General features: G+C 34.2%; 2 long non-coding RNA genes across 3 annotated transcripts; one reads left to right on the top strand and one right to left on the bottom strand.

Moving 5' to 3' along the window:
- Positions 1-4,677: 4,677 nt before the first annotated feature.
- Positions 4,678-16,814, bottom strand: LOC127864465 (uncharacterized). Of its 2 annotated transcripts, none has more exons than XR_008042048.1 (3): positions 16,682-16,814; positions 5,326-5,441; positions 4,678-5,069 (listed from the first exon to the last, which is right to left on the bottom strand). It is a non-coding gene; the product is annotated as an uncharacterized LOC127864465 (long non-coding RNA). The 2 variants fall into 2 exon arrangements; XR_008042049.1 differs by lacking the exon at positions 16,682-16,814 and adding an exon at positions 10,723-10,952.
- LOC127864467 (uncharacterized) lies at positions 6,467-7,842 on the top strand. The gene is made up of 3 exons (XR_008042051.1): positions 6,467-6,549; positions 6,980-7,081; positions 7,447-7,842. It is a non-coding gene; the product is annotated as an uncharacterized LOC127864467 (long non-coding RNA).
- Positions 16,815-17,777: the final 963 nt, after the last annotated feature.

The raw sequence follows: 17,777 nt of genomic DNA, 5'->3' as shown, positions 1-17,777 counted from the left end.
GCTGGTAGATTTTCGAAGTATTGACTGTACACAACACACCAAACATATCCAAAGTCAACCTGTAATATTGCACGTTTTGGAATTTAACTCAAAAACGAAGACTTTTAATTTCTGATAACAAGTAATCTGGGAGAATCGGTACTTTTCTGCATCCTCATGAACGCCAAAACGAGAAACCCTTGTATTTTCGCGCTAAACCATTACAGTTCTATCTCTTCAAACTAACATGCACATAATCAACACGATGTATCAAAAAGAGAATAATTTAATTTACTCATAGCTATGAGTAAACATATAATTATACATATTCACAATAACTCTCAGGACCTCCTCCTCATTACAAATTTCCTAATACTTTATTATACACAGACACAATATATATTTCGAGCTGTCTTGCTACTATGGTGTTCTCCAAAATTTAATATGCCATTCAAACTATCCAGTTACTGAAAAGATCAAGTGGAAAACATCTGTTAATGCAATATAAATTTGCGTTTTAATAAATTTTGTCCAACTGACCACACAAGTCAACTGGCCCATCCACATCCGACCAACTGGCCTAAGAAATGTAAACTGACCTCGTAAGCTATCCGCGTTTTACTTGTCAGACCAACTTGCCTTCCAAACAGAAAACAAACACAAACGATAAATTAACAACAAAAAAATTGCTTAACAACTCACACAACTCACGTTCACTGCTATTAGTATTGATATAATTACAGTATTTAATTAAGCAGATGTGCATTACATTACGAATTATGCATGACACTAATGCACCTAAATCATTATCACAAATCATAATCGAACATAATCGATCATCTTCCGCTCATAAAAATAATGGCAAAACACACTTTCAGTTGAAGCTCTTTTCTACCTGCAACGTTTCTACCACAATCTGTCCACATTATTGTTATGAGTAGTAGGCACCATTATGGAGATAAACTCTAAGGAAATCAACAACAACATACATGTAAGACCAAGAACAATTTAACATAAACAAATAAGAGTTGAATTATATTCATACCCGTGCTTACCTCTTGTGGGGCATCTAGTGTTGCGGACGCATTCTTCGGTATTGTGCACCGTGTAGGAAATGCGGATCAGTCTTCGGATACATTTGTTTTCAAATGCCTGTATATTGCGTTATGTGCCTGCCTGAAGCGTCTAGGTCTAGCAGACTTACAATATGATGGAGACTATGAGGTGTACAGCCTGTTCTCGGTGAGGAAGCTAATGTAACTGCTTGTCCACAATCGCTCAGTCTAGCAATCGCTGCGGTCACCATAGCAATTATTATTCGGACATGAGCGGTACTGCTACCAAGAATAGCTCTCAATCCAACCTGTTCTTCGGCCGGCAATTGCAAGGCCTGTCTTTTCAATCGATTGAGACTGATGCATAGCATGGCTTTGGTTGGATGACTGATAAGGCTCATGGTGCGGATAATCTCGCACAACATAAGGTTGCCTTATTTGAAAGGGATATGATCAGTGACTGGGTCCACTCCTCTGATCATTTCTACTCTTCCCAGATACATGGGCATAGTGTCTTCGGCGTCTCTCCTCCTTGCTGAATCACCTCGAAAGATACATTTTCCACTTCCGGTTCCTGTCTTAAGACTACGCACTTCTTCTTTATTTCCTATTTTGTTTTGAGTTTTGGAATTTCGGAAATGAAAACTTGGTACATTACTTTGCAATTATTGTTAACACGAGTGATACTTAGCTTTTGAATCTCGATATAATACAGTATCGTCAAAAGTGTACTCTGGTATTCGAGCCTTACTTTACAATACATAAGACAAGATCTGACATCAGTCACAGGTCCTACGGTTACAATGGTTGAAAACTGTACAGCGACACTTTAGAATCAAAGGTAATGGCTGAATGGACATAAGAATAATGTCGAGAAAATCCTTAAAATCGTTTTGAATACGTTTCAGGCATCTAACAACACGATCTTCTGATATGTAGTCCAACAATATTGCCGATCCGTTTCATGACAGCGTCCGCGATGCTTTTTTCTGTAGAAGCTATATCTGATTAACTTAACACTTGTCATAAAGTACAAAAACGGAGATCAAGATGTTTGAGCCACTTAGCACTAAAACAACACTAAGGGGGTAATAACGAATATGAACGTGTAATATTGTATATTGTAAATTAACAATCGATATGCATCGAATGATTCGAAAGGCACGTATAAATTAACATGACTTATAATGTGAAATTATTAACCTAAGAAGTTTATTTACAATAAAACAGCAACAAACAAAATCCCCACAACAAAAGTGTTGAAGGTATAACGGAACATTAAGGTAACAACTGATTAATTATAAATGATATTACGATAAATTGTGTCAGATACTTTTCAAGATTTACATACATAAGATAGATACGTGTTAACGTAACGGTCCCAATTTATACCTATTTCACGAGTCATCGTTTGTTCTTGAAATTAGTATACATAACTTTGTTCAATGAACTATTAAGTATCTCGAGATACGTTAAAAGTAATAGTCAAGATGTAATAAACCTTTGTATAAACTGCCTACAAGTATTTAACGACGGGGTTGCTGACGTCAAAATACAATCAGTGGTATGTTTGTTTTCATAATGAGAAGATAAATTAAAACACGATAGAGGCAAACGCGTGCTTGTAAGCTTTGCATTTATTCATATCAGTCAAATTTAATCTTCACTTCGGTATAACGATCCGATATAAGCGGCTTTGGAAAGTATACGAATATGGACAAAAGGGTATGTTAACGTGTGTTTATTTCATATTTGCGATAACACGGTGCCTATACCACGTGACTTTTTAAGATCTGTGTGGGGAGTTAAATGTCAACAAAAGCACGACAAAGGTAAGATTTTTAAGGATAACTTTTTTAATATGTCATCATTTTCAATGGGATAAAGTGGAGAGCCCGCTCATTCATGAGAGTTTTCTATAGGTATCATGATTTTGTAAAACAAATGAATATTTTTTCAGTAAAGTGCAACCGCGCGTTTGAACGGTTAGAAAAGGTAGGATCAGTGTGGGGACATTATTTTATTATGACACAGAAACATCACCTCTCGTGAAATAAAGCAATAAACTTTATGGGCGGAGCTTACACTATATCATTTTGCATTCTTTTTTCAGGTTTCTTTCATATATTTATGAAAACAAAATCAAGAAAAATATTCTAACAGTAATATGATCTGTGTGGTATACGTGTTTAGAAGGATCTGTGTGGTATCCGTGTTTCTACAATTTACGGATAAATTGAGATAATAACGACAATATATATATTTTTTATTAATTTCAATTATTTCAATACAACAATTACTACTACTTCTACTACTACTACTACTACTACTACTACTATTACTACTATTTCTGCTACTACTACTACTAAACTAATACTGCTACTACTACTACTACTACTACTACTACTACTACTACTACTACTACTACTACTACTACTACTACTACTACTACTACTACTACTACTACTACAACTATTACTACTACTACTAGTAGTAGTAATAGTAGTAGTAGTAGATCTATTATTATTATTTAAAAATTCATTCATTTCAGTAACACCTATTTGGCACTAGTGAGCGGACAAGGGTTAAGGGAAGAAAAAATAGAGGAAACAGTTTCACGAGACAGGAATGCTATACAGAAGGGGACACGAGGAGTAAGGTGGGAGCGGGCGAGACGAAACGATAGCAAACTGTTGCCAACAATAAGAATGCGGATAGACGAACACAATGGACATTTTAATTCTGACACAAATTCTGCAATAGAAATTGTGTCAAATATTACGCAGGTTGACAAAAAGCAAAGGCATGTTCTTTCCTGAGTAATACGTATGTTTTAAAATCAAATTTGGAATGCAAACTGATAAAACAGAATCCACCAGACGTATTGGCTTGTCATTTTGTTGTTATTTAAAGTTTAAGGTAAACGGTATGTTTATTAAAAACAAAATACTGGTCATAGTAGAAACATATATATATGTGTGTGTTTGTGTGTTTTATTTCATATATGGAATTCATATTGTTGCATTAGTTTATTATATAGTATAGATATTGACAATCATTCGCCATGTGTTGGTGATAATGTCATGTTATAAATTATGTCGTTGTATTCAGTGTAACAAGTGTATGCTTATCTTTAGCGTTAATTATTTTGAAGAGAATATAAAAAGTAAATGAATAAATATTATATTATATGATTATATATGTACGATTCTGTGTTGTGGATGGATGCAGCTCTGAAGAATGTCAACGCGTAATTCGAATTAAGGAGTATTGTATTGTATACACAACCACATTGCATACATTGTTTACTGTCAATTACCACGGCCTAGAGTAATTATTAGCAGGCAGTTAATTATGTAAAGCAATCGTGTAAAACCCTAGTATTAGAAACCCTGGCTGCTTATGATTATCGAACTAGCTCGTGACAGCGGTATTTAAAATTGAAACCAACGATAAAACATCGCAAAACTTTAATCAAGTTATAATTAAAAAAGAATCACAGATTCGATAATACAAATCACAGATGCGATATATTTATGAATAACGTACATCCAAATTATTGCACAATTATTTGAAAACACACAAACAAACTAAACGAAACCTAAAAATTAATCAAATTCGGATAACTTTAGAATAATTTTGAAAAGTAAAGTAAAAGTAAAACAACGAATTAAATAACGTAAAACGATAATGAAGTTACACAGACAAACTGTAAACCATTATGATTTTTAATCAGTATTCACGGATTTATGTGAAGTCCTCACGTATCGAGAAAGGTTTGTTTTGCGTTTGTACGTTTTGAAACACTCCTCACTACTGTAACACTTGTCATGCATGTGGGTATCGACGTGCTCTCTGAGGTCATTCTCACTCCTAACTGCCAACCCACACTGGTAACATATCACCAATCCCTCTTTTTTGCACTTTTCTCTCTAGCCACGAGTAGGTACTTGTCCGCAAAGCTCCTGCCGCACTGTACACACACGTGACATTGGGGTGATTTGTTCGTTGAAGCCTTCTAAGATTGTAGGCATCCTGAGAAAAAACAACATATTTTATTCACGTGACATTTCAATGCGTAGACACGCTATTTAAAAAATGTTAGTATCTGAGGACAAGCGTTCGTTAGTTTTAAATTACAAACGATTTGACGATTATTGAGTTATTTCAAAATATATGATAACCTGAGAGATGGGATATATTGTATATTTGTGTTGTTTCAAGAAAATCCGTTCATCTGGTTAGCATAAATGTATAAAAATGTTACTATTTTTAAGGTATTTAATCTTACCTGAAATGCTTTCTCACAGCATATATAGTTTCCAGAGTTAGCGTGTCCCCTAATGTGGCGCAATAATCCAGCTCTGGTCTTCGACATTTTTCCGCATTCGGAGCATTGAGCCATACCTTAAAGCAAATATAATATCAAAAATAATATACGATACATTACTTCACCTGACAGTAGTGTTTGGCGCCAAAATAAAAATGGAATTTGATACAATAACATAAAGTGTACACTTATTTAAGGTAAGCATGGACTTGTCATCGATTTAAGATGCTCCCGCGTAAGATTTTAATATTATAATGGGGATTGTACAGCATGCCTGTAAATCATAATTATGTATTAGTTCAACAAGCGGTGCAAGCGTAGTGTATAGCCATTATTAGTGCTGCAAACAGGCACACATAAGTCGCTTATTTAGGGGAGTAACTGGCCACTGATCATAAACAAAGAGTTTTATATACAGAAATGTTCGTCTGGGTCTGTAGATTATGGTATGAGATTTCATTTGTTCGAAAAGTGCTGGAGGGCTTCAAAATCCAAGATTGCGTCCAAAATGGCCGCCAAAAGTGTCCAACTCACTGTATACATTACAACTTTTATTTTATGTGGGGAAAATTTCTATCCTCCTTCTAAATCAACATTAATGAAAGGGATGTGTATCTTAAATGCTTTATTTACCTATTACCATGTAATGAAATGCATTTTTGTGCATATTTAACTGAAAATCAGCAAAAAATGCTCCAATTTTGGGGGCAAAGTCTAATATCTCTATGTATAACTATCAAGTATTTGATTAAAATGTACTTAAAGTCAGGTAAAATTAATAAGTGTATTAATATCCTTTAAAACAAATGAAAAAGAAAACTTTATGGTCAAGAATACGATCCAGATATCATAAAATAATATTTTAATTGATGAAGTGATTTGTAACTGTACTTTCATTTGATACATTGTGTTCATAGCTTAAAACTTAAATTATGATTTTATACCAGTAATATGTTATCCATTTAAATGAAATTATATACCATTTTTATGAACTGAGTCAACTTTAAACTCTGAAAGCTATGACAACTATAATAACATAAAGAATTATTTGATTTTAGATACTAAACATTTGTTGAGTTACTCCCCTTTGATATAAATTTACCATATAAATAAAAGTTAGCAGACACCAATGTCAAACTTGTTTTGTCATTTTCACAGTTTTCATTTCCATGTACATCTAATATGGTAAGTATTTAACATGTTTATTCATTGTTCGTTTCATAACTACATGCTATGTTTATAGATTTTAATTGATAAAACATTTTCTCAAACATCATCACAAGGAAATTTGTCTGCAATGTCATTGATGTTATTCATCACATATATTTACTAAAATCCGTTTGAATACATGCAAAAGTAGTGTGCCTGAAAATCTGAAACCCTAACATGAAACCTACACTGTATTAAATAAGAGGTGCTACTATTTGTTTTTCCAAAACTTGAGTAGTACTCGGATAGGTACTAGTAAGCAGACATTGTTTTCACTCATTTTATGATCTTTTAATTTAACTTATTTGAGTTTTTAATATTTTTTTTCTGTTGATGAATTATTGTGTATGCCTAATATATGTTAATTTCTGCCTATTCTAAACTATAGTTTGGAATATATTAATAGGTTCGACAAAAGAACTTCATCAGCCAAGGGAATGCCACAGTCTTCGGGGAAGAAAACATGGCTACATCTGGAGAGAGCTTAAACATCTAATATGACTGCAAAGTATGAAAGTATATATTGTTAATTGTAATTCTGTTGATCCATTATTACAGTCATTTATAAAAGAGGTTTGTGTATACTTAATAGTTAGATATAAATGTACTTACAATGGGAACACAGGCAAGTTATAATTAATCAAAGATGATTTTTGTTTGCTTCAAAAAAATGAAGCAGAGGAGTGTACTGAAGACATATATGACAACCATGTGGTGATCCTGGTCTGGTATGACAATGATAATGATATTCATAAATATCATAGTTTGATTTCTCTCAAACATGATCATTGAGAGTAGAACATTAATGTCATTTCAAATTCTCTCTCTTCAAATTTTTCTGCAAAGGATTTCATATGTATTTCTGTTTTTCAGGCCCAGATGGTCCTATGATGACTCAACAATGGATGACAAGGAAAACACAAGAACACCTTTTTAAGACGAGGTCCACTTTTGAGAACTTTGACTGGAAATCACAGCGCTTCATTTGTCGTGAAAAGTGCAGCCGTCATTGAGACAATACATCAAGAGGTTTTAGCAGAAGTTGGTCACTAGGGCCAAACAAAAAAAAATGTGTTTCGGGAAACGGCTGAAAAAAAAATTAGGTAGGGTAAGTATTTTTTTTCTGGTTTTGCGATGGCTCACATGCTTTTGCAATGGGAATATCCGGAAAAAAAACATCGTACCGAAGTATGCGTGTCCTAGAAATTGGACCATATTCCGTTTCTTGTTGAATTCTCAAATGCGCATAATTAAATTTGTAATCTGAAACACTCTACCCTATTTAATTTTTACTCGACGTTATCACATTTTTCAAACAAACTGTAAATGTACAGTGTGTTTTAATCTTTTCTCTTGAGAAAAGCGCGCGCAAATTATTCCCTACATGAACAACGTCACGTCAAACGCATGGAACGCGTGCGTGCATTCAATTTGCGTTTAATGTTCCGTGGTAAATTTTAGCAGAATGATATAGCGAATGATTTGGAACTTGACATTTCCTCAAAATTAATTGCAAATCAAACACAATGTATATTTATCGTTACGGACGTTTACATAAGTCACCATTGAAACAGTTATTGTACTGTATACTGGTGCAACAGAAAATCCAAACGAAACTGGATTAAGTGTTGGGTGTTGTCAAAACGAATCCCGGAATAAACCCCCTTCGGAAGAAACACCATTCCCTAAAAATAGCATAGCGGAAGAAACCCCCTTTCACATTTTGCATAAACGGAAGAAACACCCTTCCATAGCGGAACAAACCCCCTTCCAGTTTTCAGACAGGCGGAATAAACCCCCTTTATAACTGTTATTCAAACTGTTAGAAAAACATTGACACGTAATTCGATTCACATTCACAATTTTACTGTTTGAAGCAATAATAAACATTTTGTATATTACATGCTCACATTAGTATCACTACATTATATATATATATATGGTTGAGAAATATAATAAAACACCAACGAATATCCTTTCAAAAACACTGGATCCCATGAGGATAAAAGAACAATAAGAAATAAGTATATGTATGAGAAAGAAATTGTTCAAACAGTGTAAAACATGAGTATCTTATACCCTAGCGCTTTCGACTATACATCTTCTTCAGGGGTGTATACAGATATACAGACGTATAGTCGAAAGCGCTAGGGTATAAGATACTAATGTTTTACACTGCTTGAACAATTTCTTTCTCATATATAAGATACTCATGTTTTACACTGTTTGAACAATTTCTTTCTCATATATATATATATATATATATATATATATATATATATATATATATATTTATATATATATATATATATATATATATATATATATATATATATATATATATATATATATATATATATATATATATATATATATATTAGAGACAAAATATAAACTGTGCAGTGACAATCTTGTGTCAAGCTCGTATGTAGCTATAGGGGTCGTCGTCAACTGGGTTTCATGCTTTAGTTGTATACGTATACTAGGCCACTTTTATCTACTGAAAAGCATTTAGAAAAACAAAATTATGAAAAAAATAGCACTATTAAAAAGTATTATAAGCGGTACGTTGACCATATCTTGTGTCAATTTCATAGATCTATATGTGGGCTTTTAATTGCTAATTATTAAAACAAGTTTGGAAAGTATTGGATGAAAAATTTGGACTTTATTGCATAAACACCATTTTCTCAATTCAAGGGGAGGTAATTCTGTACTAAATGGACCAATAATGCTCATTTTTTGTAGGGTTCGTGTCCTCATTGATATAAAGACACTGTGCAAATTTGGAAAGGATCGGACAAAAAATGTGGAAGATTTTTGAAAGTTTTTACAAAATAGGCAAAAACGAATAAACATGCAAAGTTCAACGAGCTCCTGCGGCCATGTTTTTTGACGAATCAAATTTCTTTGAACAACTTTTTCAGGGGAGCCTTCAAAGGTCATCCCTGTGAAATTTTTTGAAAATCTGATGAGCGGTTTCTGACAAGAAGATTTTTTAAGGTTTTTACCATATATGGTCATGGCGGCCATCTTGGTCATGTGATCAAATTTTTTTAAAAATTCTTTTGTCCCATGACCTAGGGATGCTCCACATGAAATTTAGTTGAAGTTGGCTCAATGGTTTAGTAGAAGAAGATGTTTACAAATTGTTTACGGACGGACGGACGACGGACGCTGAGTGATCACAATAGCTCACCCCGAGCTATCGCTCAGGTGAGCTAAAAAAACAAAATTGATTATACACCGAAGTTTGACAGGGAGTTATGTAGGAGTCACGCTGTTGGGCGGTCGGTCGATTGGTTGGTCGGATGATGGGTTTGTTCGTTTGTCCGAATCAAATGTTTAAAGTTTGTTGAGCAACTTCATTTGTCAAGCTATTTAATCAAAACTTGGAATATGTAATCCCCTTTAAAGTGAAGATGTGCAAGACACTTTTTCATGAGCAGTGATCCACACGTTCTTGAGATATTTAGCCTTGATAGTAAACCTATTATAGCAAAGGTATACAATTTTCTCCGTTTGTGAAGTGATTTTTTTTCCATATTTCTCAAGCGATAGATTTTAAACTTGAAATATGGCAATAACATGAAGTGTATGATGTTCAAGACACAATTTTGTTTGCTGTTTCAAAGTGGTGAGAGGGTATGTTAAGTCATGGCTGTAGTTTATGTACGTAAAATGCATCACGTATAACGTTCATGAAGTTTAAACTTAATTAGTTTTAACCCAATTCCAAATCATGGAACAATTGTTAAGAGTTTAATGGGCAGATATATTGACTTTAATTTAACATAAATGAAATAATGCATTTTGCCACTTTTAACTTGAACGTGTTTTTAAATAAACCTTGTAAAATTCTACTTGCAAATTATCTGATAACCTGTGTACTTATTATATTATGCTTGCTAAAACTTTGCATATTTGTTTTAAATGAGACACTCCATACATATATGTCAGCACATGTAATTTAATCATGAATAAGGCACAATACTAATATTGGGAGATTAATCTCCAAGTATAAACATGCTTGACATTGATGTCAATAGATGCTACAAAGTGGTTCATTTCTGCAAGATTCTACACATCCATGTTCTCAACAAGATATTGTTCCAAAACAGTCGATGCTTACAGATAATTCTTACTCACTTTGAGATCAAAACCGTCGGTGGATACCGTAATCCTGACAAGTAAACAAAGATGAGAGCCTATTTATCATACGTGATATGGAGAGTCCTCAGTTAATCTGCACTAATCGGAGCAAATTACCAGCTACATGTGTTCGAGTGGACAGAAACCAACGCGTTTGTCTTGTAATCTAACAGTGCTCAGTTTAAAAATTATTATAGGGCGGTTAACTGCATTGCTTGTAAAACTTGGTTGACAAATTAAATTGTTGCAAAATTTTGCCCAGATCTTCGACTTCAATCTGAAAAAGCCATATATACATGAACATAATACTCTGCAATTCTGTCGTGTGTGTTTCTTTCCCCATAGCAATACTGTATTCGAATAGTAAATATTAATGCGAGTGAACTCGTTTATATTCGAGGGTGAAGATAGCTTACTAATAGCCCTCTACTGCTTGATAACCCATGCTAAAATAAGTCGTAGCTTGCTGATTCAAGCCGAAATAGGTCACAGTTTGCAACTTCGATGATACCAGTGTCACAGTACAGAACGTTTGAAAAAAGAGTCTCGCTAAACTATAATGAGTTCTTATAAAACAAAGTGTCTTTTATTTCATTGAAACGAATTTTGTTTGACGAAAAAAAATGTGTCTGTTCAAAAGCGCTTGGTGCGATATATATGTTTACTTATTATTGCGTGTGTACTTAATCGATTAACTCTTAAGGCTTCTAGCGCAATCGCTTGTATAATTCTATCTCTATGCAATTAATTATAGCAAATTGTTCGTTATTCTACCGATTACAATGCGTTTTTTTTCAGTAACGTGTTCATTTAAATCATTTTTTTTCCAAGTGTGTTTGGAATTGGATTAAAGGTAGATCCAAAAGTGTGCTTCTGCTCGTTGGCGCTGTTCGGCAAATGTTTCTGTAATTTCACCCGACTTATATTTTAAGTTGTGTCCAAATACATCCTTGCTTGAAATTAATTCCTGAGTCAGACAAAAAAGTCATAAAACTAATCCTCGGCGGTAAAACAATTTGGCCTCCTGTGAGAAGTTTGTTTGAAAAGCTCTCCAAAAACAAGGATATTATCATTAAGTGTGGGAAATCATAACTATGCCCAAATGTAAAGACAATTATCCCCATCAAGTGATTTCTACTGATAGCATGTTCTGATTTCTTCGCCAAGCTGTTTGTTTTCACTGCTGATGTGTGCACAATGATTTTATCTTATCTGAGTACACATTGCTCACGAAGACCTTTTGTGACAATATTGTGTGCGTCGTCTGTTCGTTATCATGTACCATATTAACACTTCAGAGCACACATGGATTGCTCAATTTTCACGAAATTTTTCAGCACATTTGTCGCAATGATATTTCGGACAACGTCACTAGGTCAGATTAAACAAGAAATATCTTTAAAAAAAAGATATACGGCGTTGATTGTGGTCGATGTTTATGAACGATCAAAAGTTATCTCTATGAGATAAAAAGTAGCGGATGCTTTTTTTCTGCGCAGTTCTTAGCTACATCATAAGCAAATCAATTACGGGGTGCTGCGCCAGATTTCGTGGCTTATTTTGCTTTATGTGATATTATTACTCAGATATCTATATTTACAGAATAGAAAAACACAAGAAACATGAAAATAAACGAGTGCATATAGGTCAGCCGGCAATACTCGAATCTTATTTAATTGCATAATTATAGTATAGTGAATTATTGTGCTCATAAATAAACTGGTCTAAATGGATAAATATTTCTAATTAATTTTATCAAAATTGGTCCTTATCATGCAAATGTTGAAACCATATTAAAAATCGATGATTGACATACCACAATAATATCGCCGAATATCTTTATTTAGTATCTTTCTGATCAAAACAGACTTCAAGTGCACAAAGTTTACGAGACGGCGTTTATATAAAGATTTCTGCAACTGACCGCAAACTGACCTTGATACCTTGCGGATTGGAATGCAATGCATAACAGTCACTACGTTATTGTCAGTAAGACCGGTGTAACACTTCGCAACCCCTTCTGCGAACTCCGGTGATGAACTGTATATAAACTCTGACTTTCACAAATGGCCGCGAATTGACCCGAAACCTCGCGAGTTGAAATGCAATGCAAGTAAGTACTAAATATGACAACATAGCCTTTAGTATAAACGCTTTTGCGCTGGTAATTCTCTGAAAATAAAAGGTGAACGCACAAACTGTATTTATGTCGAAAATTGATTGTAAAACTGTTCTATCTATTGAGCCTTTTCATTAGAGATAAAATTGTTTCATGCCGTAAAACAGTGTTACAAAGACGCGGATATGTTTCCAATGTTCTGGTGTTATACTCAAATCAGCCAATGGAATAAATGAAGTGTATTCATTCGTACCTAGCCGCGGGAAATTTTATTTGAGTATTATTGGACACTTACAAAGGTCAAGTCAGGGTGAAAAGCTGGCTTAATACAGCTTACGCCGAAAAAAGGGCTTGTGAAAACTCTAGAAGAAACATGTGTTACACAATCTTCATGTAGCGTACCCAGAACATGTGTTTTTATGATATATCAGAAGAGTGTTTGCAAACGATTTTTGTTCGTTAAAAACATGGCTGTCTGCGGGAGGGGGTAGCAGCTGTTTTAACATGGGTATAGTCAAACCTTGTGACACTCTAGAAGATGTTTTGCACAATCATTATGAGACTTGCATAGAACCTTTTTTTTCAAATGATATATCAGCAAAGTTTGAAAATGGCCCTTGTCCTTTTAAAAACATGGCCGCTGTTGGGTAGGGCAGTTTTCTTATGTGGCTATAGTGAAACAAGGAGGTGAGGCAGTTGTTCGAGGCTATAGTGATATATTGTGGACGCGCTTAAAGACAATCATCATTAATTTCAATCAGAACATTTTTTAATGATATCTCGGCTGAGTTTGTAAATGATTCCGGTCTGGATTTTCTTCTTTTGCGTCTGGGAAACCATGTAAACACTTAAAAACACATATCATTTTGTCCAATTATCATTAAACTTGCTCAGAACATTAGTTCTAATGATTTTGAGGTCGAGTATGAAATAAGTTCCGGTCCTTTAAAAAACACGCTTAGCGGTTCTACTGACCTATTGTGTAGACAGCGATGTTTCAACAAAAGGGATTAAAATGTGCGAACGCGACTCTTTGCGGATAATGGAGCGTGTCTGTCAAAATCGTCAATACTATGCGTATCCTTGGACATTTATGAAATTCTACGCTGGATTATAGTATGCAATCGATAATTGCCGGGCGTAAAATCGGATGATTGATAACGATAGCGGTAGTGGCAAATGCGCGGTTATTTCCGGGCACTATTTTTTTCGGGGTTTTTTTTACAAGACGAAAAAAAGTAGGGTCGGGACCAAAGTCGTAGGTAGGGTCGGGTTACCCGAAACACACATTTTGTTTTGTTTGGCCTAGTTGAAACCTCTTATATTCAGACTCTAACTCTATATATCGCAAAGTGTAAGATATTGCTACTGCAATAAATGATGTAGCCATTATTGACAGATTGGCAAGTGTTCCAAATGGTTATCTTGTAGCCATTGAGACTCGATATCATAGAAAAAAGGTTGTTTGACTAAATACTACCAGTGTAATACTTATGCATTTTCCGGGCTGACACCCAATAAGGCCACTTCTGAAAACCAACCAATTTCATACACAATAATTGACGAGATAATTAAAAATGAATTTTAGCATTCTATTGTTGTTGATAAAAAGATGTTCTTCTTTCCTACATTAAAAAAACGTTTTGTTGAAATTGCTGAATCAGAAGGATGTTCAAATGATGCAAACTCTTATAAAAGTTCCAATTTGAAAAAGTTGTTTGAAAAATTATGGCCAGAGGTATCCTTTATTCATCAGCATGAAAAGCCTGACCTAGTTTGTTCGTCTAGTTTGACTATTAATGATGCTGTCAGAAGTCAAAGGAGATGGAACAGGTCATTCAAGATGACAATGAGTGTTCATACGACCAGAGTCAGAGGACGACACAGATGAAGCTGTAGTTCATAAGGCGATGGGTATTTTGAGAAGACGAATTATAGAGAATAAACCTAAATTTGATGATTTCTTTTACGCTCCAGAAAAAATCAAATTGTCAGATCAGAAGCAGTTTGTGGAGCCTCTTCTCTACAAGGCAGTGTGTTGGTTAAATGACAAAAATGCTACAAGGAAGCTTCTGAGAAGACCATTACAAGATGTCTAGCTGTTGCTTGTGACCTAACTACAGTTGTCACGTAAAACCCATCCCCTAAACACCTGGGCTTAGAGATACAACTCAACAACGAGTTTGGCAGCCGCCATCTGATTGAAGATATGTACTCTCTTGTTTATTCCATCTCATATCCAGATCTTCGGTTATTCTTGACATTAGCAGCCCAACAGAACATTGCATCACACAAAATAACAGACTCTGGTGGCATTGTACCAGACAATATACTACCTAGAGACCAAAGGGGGAAGCTTGTAGTGGCAGTTGCTGATAACTGGAATCTGAATGAGCGAACAGTTGATGGTAAAAGGACGACTCATGCGATGACAAGCATGTTGGTCAGCAGTGCGCCAGCCGAGTCAACGAGGATTCCACGTCTTCCGAAAGCAACAAGTAGGACGTTTGACAGTCAGTCACTTCCTGGTTTACAGGAGTTGTTTTTCAGTGTTTGTAACTTTAAAACATATTTTGTAATTTGCATCATTTCTATTAGTAAAAACGATGTAAAACCTCATAATTTACAACATTTGTAAATAACGTTTATGAGTCTGTATCAAGCACTTATACCTGGTTAGATTTGATTGTTGAATAAATATGATACATGGAACACTGCATAGCTGTTCTTTACATTTGCCTTGATAAGTCTTAAAGTATTTATTAACGATTAGAAGCAAACTTATTAAACTTGATGGTTATAATGCCAAATGACTTTCCACAAACCAGGAAAATGGCCACATAGCGTATGTAGTCTTGGTTACCATGGTTATCAACACAATTTTAGGCATTTACTTTTGTTTAAAATGAAGCTTGTAAATGTGGCAATATAATAAAGAGGTTAGTTATCACAGCAAATGTAAAGCATTTGAATTAAAAAAGAAAATGATATGTCAATACTCAAATTTTCGTTTATTTTTCCATTTTGACCATGAAATGACCTTGACCTTTGGTGACCTTGGTGATCTGTTTGGTAGAAGCCGCCCTATATCAATGGATTACTTCTATCAGATATTAAAGGTAGTACATATAGATTTTCAATAAACATATTCAATTCATCTTTATAAGTAATTGAATCATAAAACGGCGGCCATCTTGGACGCCATCTTGGATTTCTAAGCCCTCCAGCACTTTCCAGAAAAACGACATCTTGTTCTGAAATCTACAGACCCTGACGAACATTTTTGTATATTAAACCCTCTGTTTATGAGTTGTGGCCAGTTGGATGTTATAAAGCTTAACAAATTTGCAGCAATATATGTGTTTTACATGCTAGCGCATTTAAAAATCCAGTTTCAAATACATTGTTGACAAGCATTTTTTTAAACAACTAAATAGAACTGAAAAACTTAAAAACAGTATACCACACAGATCCGTTGAAAAACGTATACCACACAGATCATATTACTGTAAGAATAGTTTTCTTGAATTTTGTTTCGTAAATAAATAACAGAAACCTGAAAATGGATGGAAAATGATATAGTGTAAGCTCCGCCCATAAAATTTATTTCTTAATTTCACCAGAGGTGATGTTTTTGTGTAAAAAATAAATAATGTCCCCACACTGATCCTACCCTTTTCTAACCGTTCAAACGCGCGGTTGCACTTTACTGAAAAAATACTTATTTGTTTTATAAAATCATGATACCTATAGAAAACTATCATGAATGAGCGGGCTCTCCACTTTATCCCATTAAAAATGGTGACATATTAAAAAAGTTATCCTTAAAAATCTTACCTTCGTCGCGCTTTTGTTGATATTTTACTCCCCACACAGATCTCAAAAAGTCACGTGGTATAGGCACCGTGGATAAACAAATGTTACTATATTTTTTTGTAATTAATGTTACCACGCTGACAATCATTTTAGTAATATTTAGTATGAAAGCTAAGACGCAATTTTTGCATCAGTAGTTTAATTCGCTCGTCCTGGACACAAATGCACTGCGCGACTCCTCTATATATTCTATATAAATCCACTGTCTTAAACTTTAAAATATGTCATTTTTATAAGGCGCTCAAAGTGATGAATGTACAGTGCATTTTATCGATAATAACCGTGATCCGGAAGTCTTTTGCGCAAAGCTTTCAGATATAGAGCTGAACTCAAGCATGCGAGTCCACCTTGCATTATTTACAGATGGATTGTGAGTTATGTTTCGGTTAATTGATTTATGTGTTGCTGGCCTTGGACTTGGAAATTCTAAAATAACCGTGTCCCGGAAGTTGTTCCTGAAATGCTTTCAGATTTGAGCTGATTTTTGGTATATAAGTCAAACTACATGACTTACAGATCAAGTGTGAGTTTCGTTTCGGTCCATTGATTTTTTGCGAAGTAATTGTATTGGTCTATCTTTTTTGTATTAATTTGAAGATTGTATGGAATAACATTCTAACACGAATTGATGTTGTAATTACATTTCACAGTGTGTTTCGTATTTTAAAGTTTTATTTAACGCAACATAAACTTGTAACGTTTATCAAAATGTACAATAAAACACACAACATCATAGATTATTCAGTAATAACAATATATTTGTTTCCATAAAAATTAACAATTATGTCATAACACATCAACGTTAAAAGGTGATTATACGATGTTGTCAAATATTAATGAATTTATATTTAATGTGTATAATACTTATTATACATATAGTTCAATATACATTAAAATAAAAGTTAAGAAGAACATTTGACAATACAAGCGAAATAAGCAAGATACTTAATTCTGAAATCAAAAATGTCTGAACAGTCGAATTCGCCAGCATGTATGTCATGCATGTACGATGTGAATCTAAATTTAGTTATACGATTTTAATTTCATGCAACGATAT

Source organism: Dreissena polymorpha, chromosome 1 (genome assembly GCF_020536995.1).
Source record: "Dreissena polymorpha isolate Duluth1 chromosome 1, UMN_Dpol_1.0, whole genome shotgun sequence".
In the NCBI taxonomy this organism is placed as follows: Eukaryota; Metazoa; Mollusca; class Bivalvia; order Myida; family Dreissenidae; genus Dreissena; species Dreissena polymorpha.
This window is presented reverse-complemented; position numbering and strand designations above follow the sequence as displayed.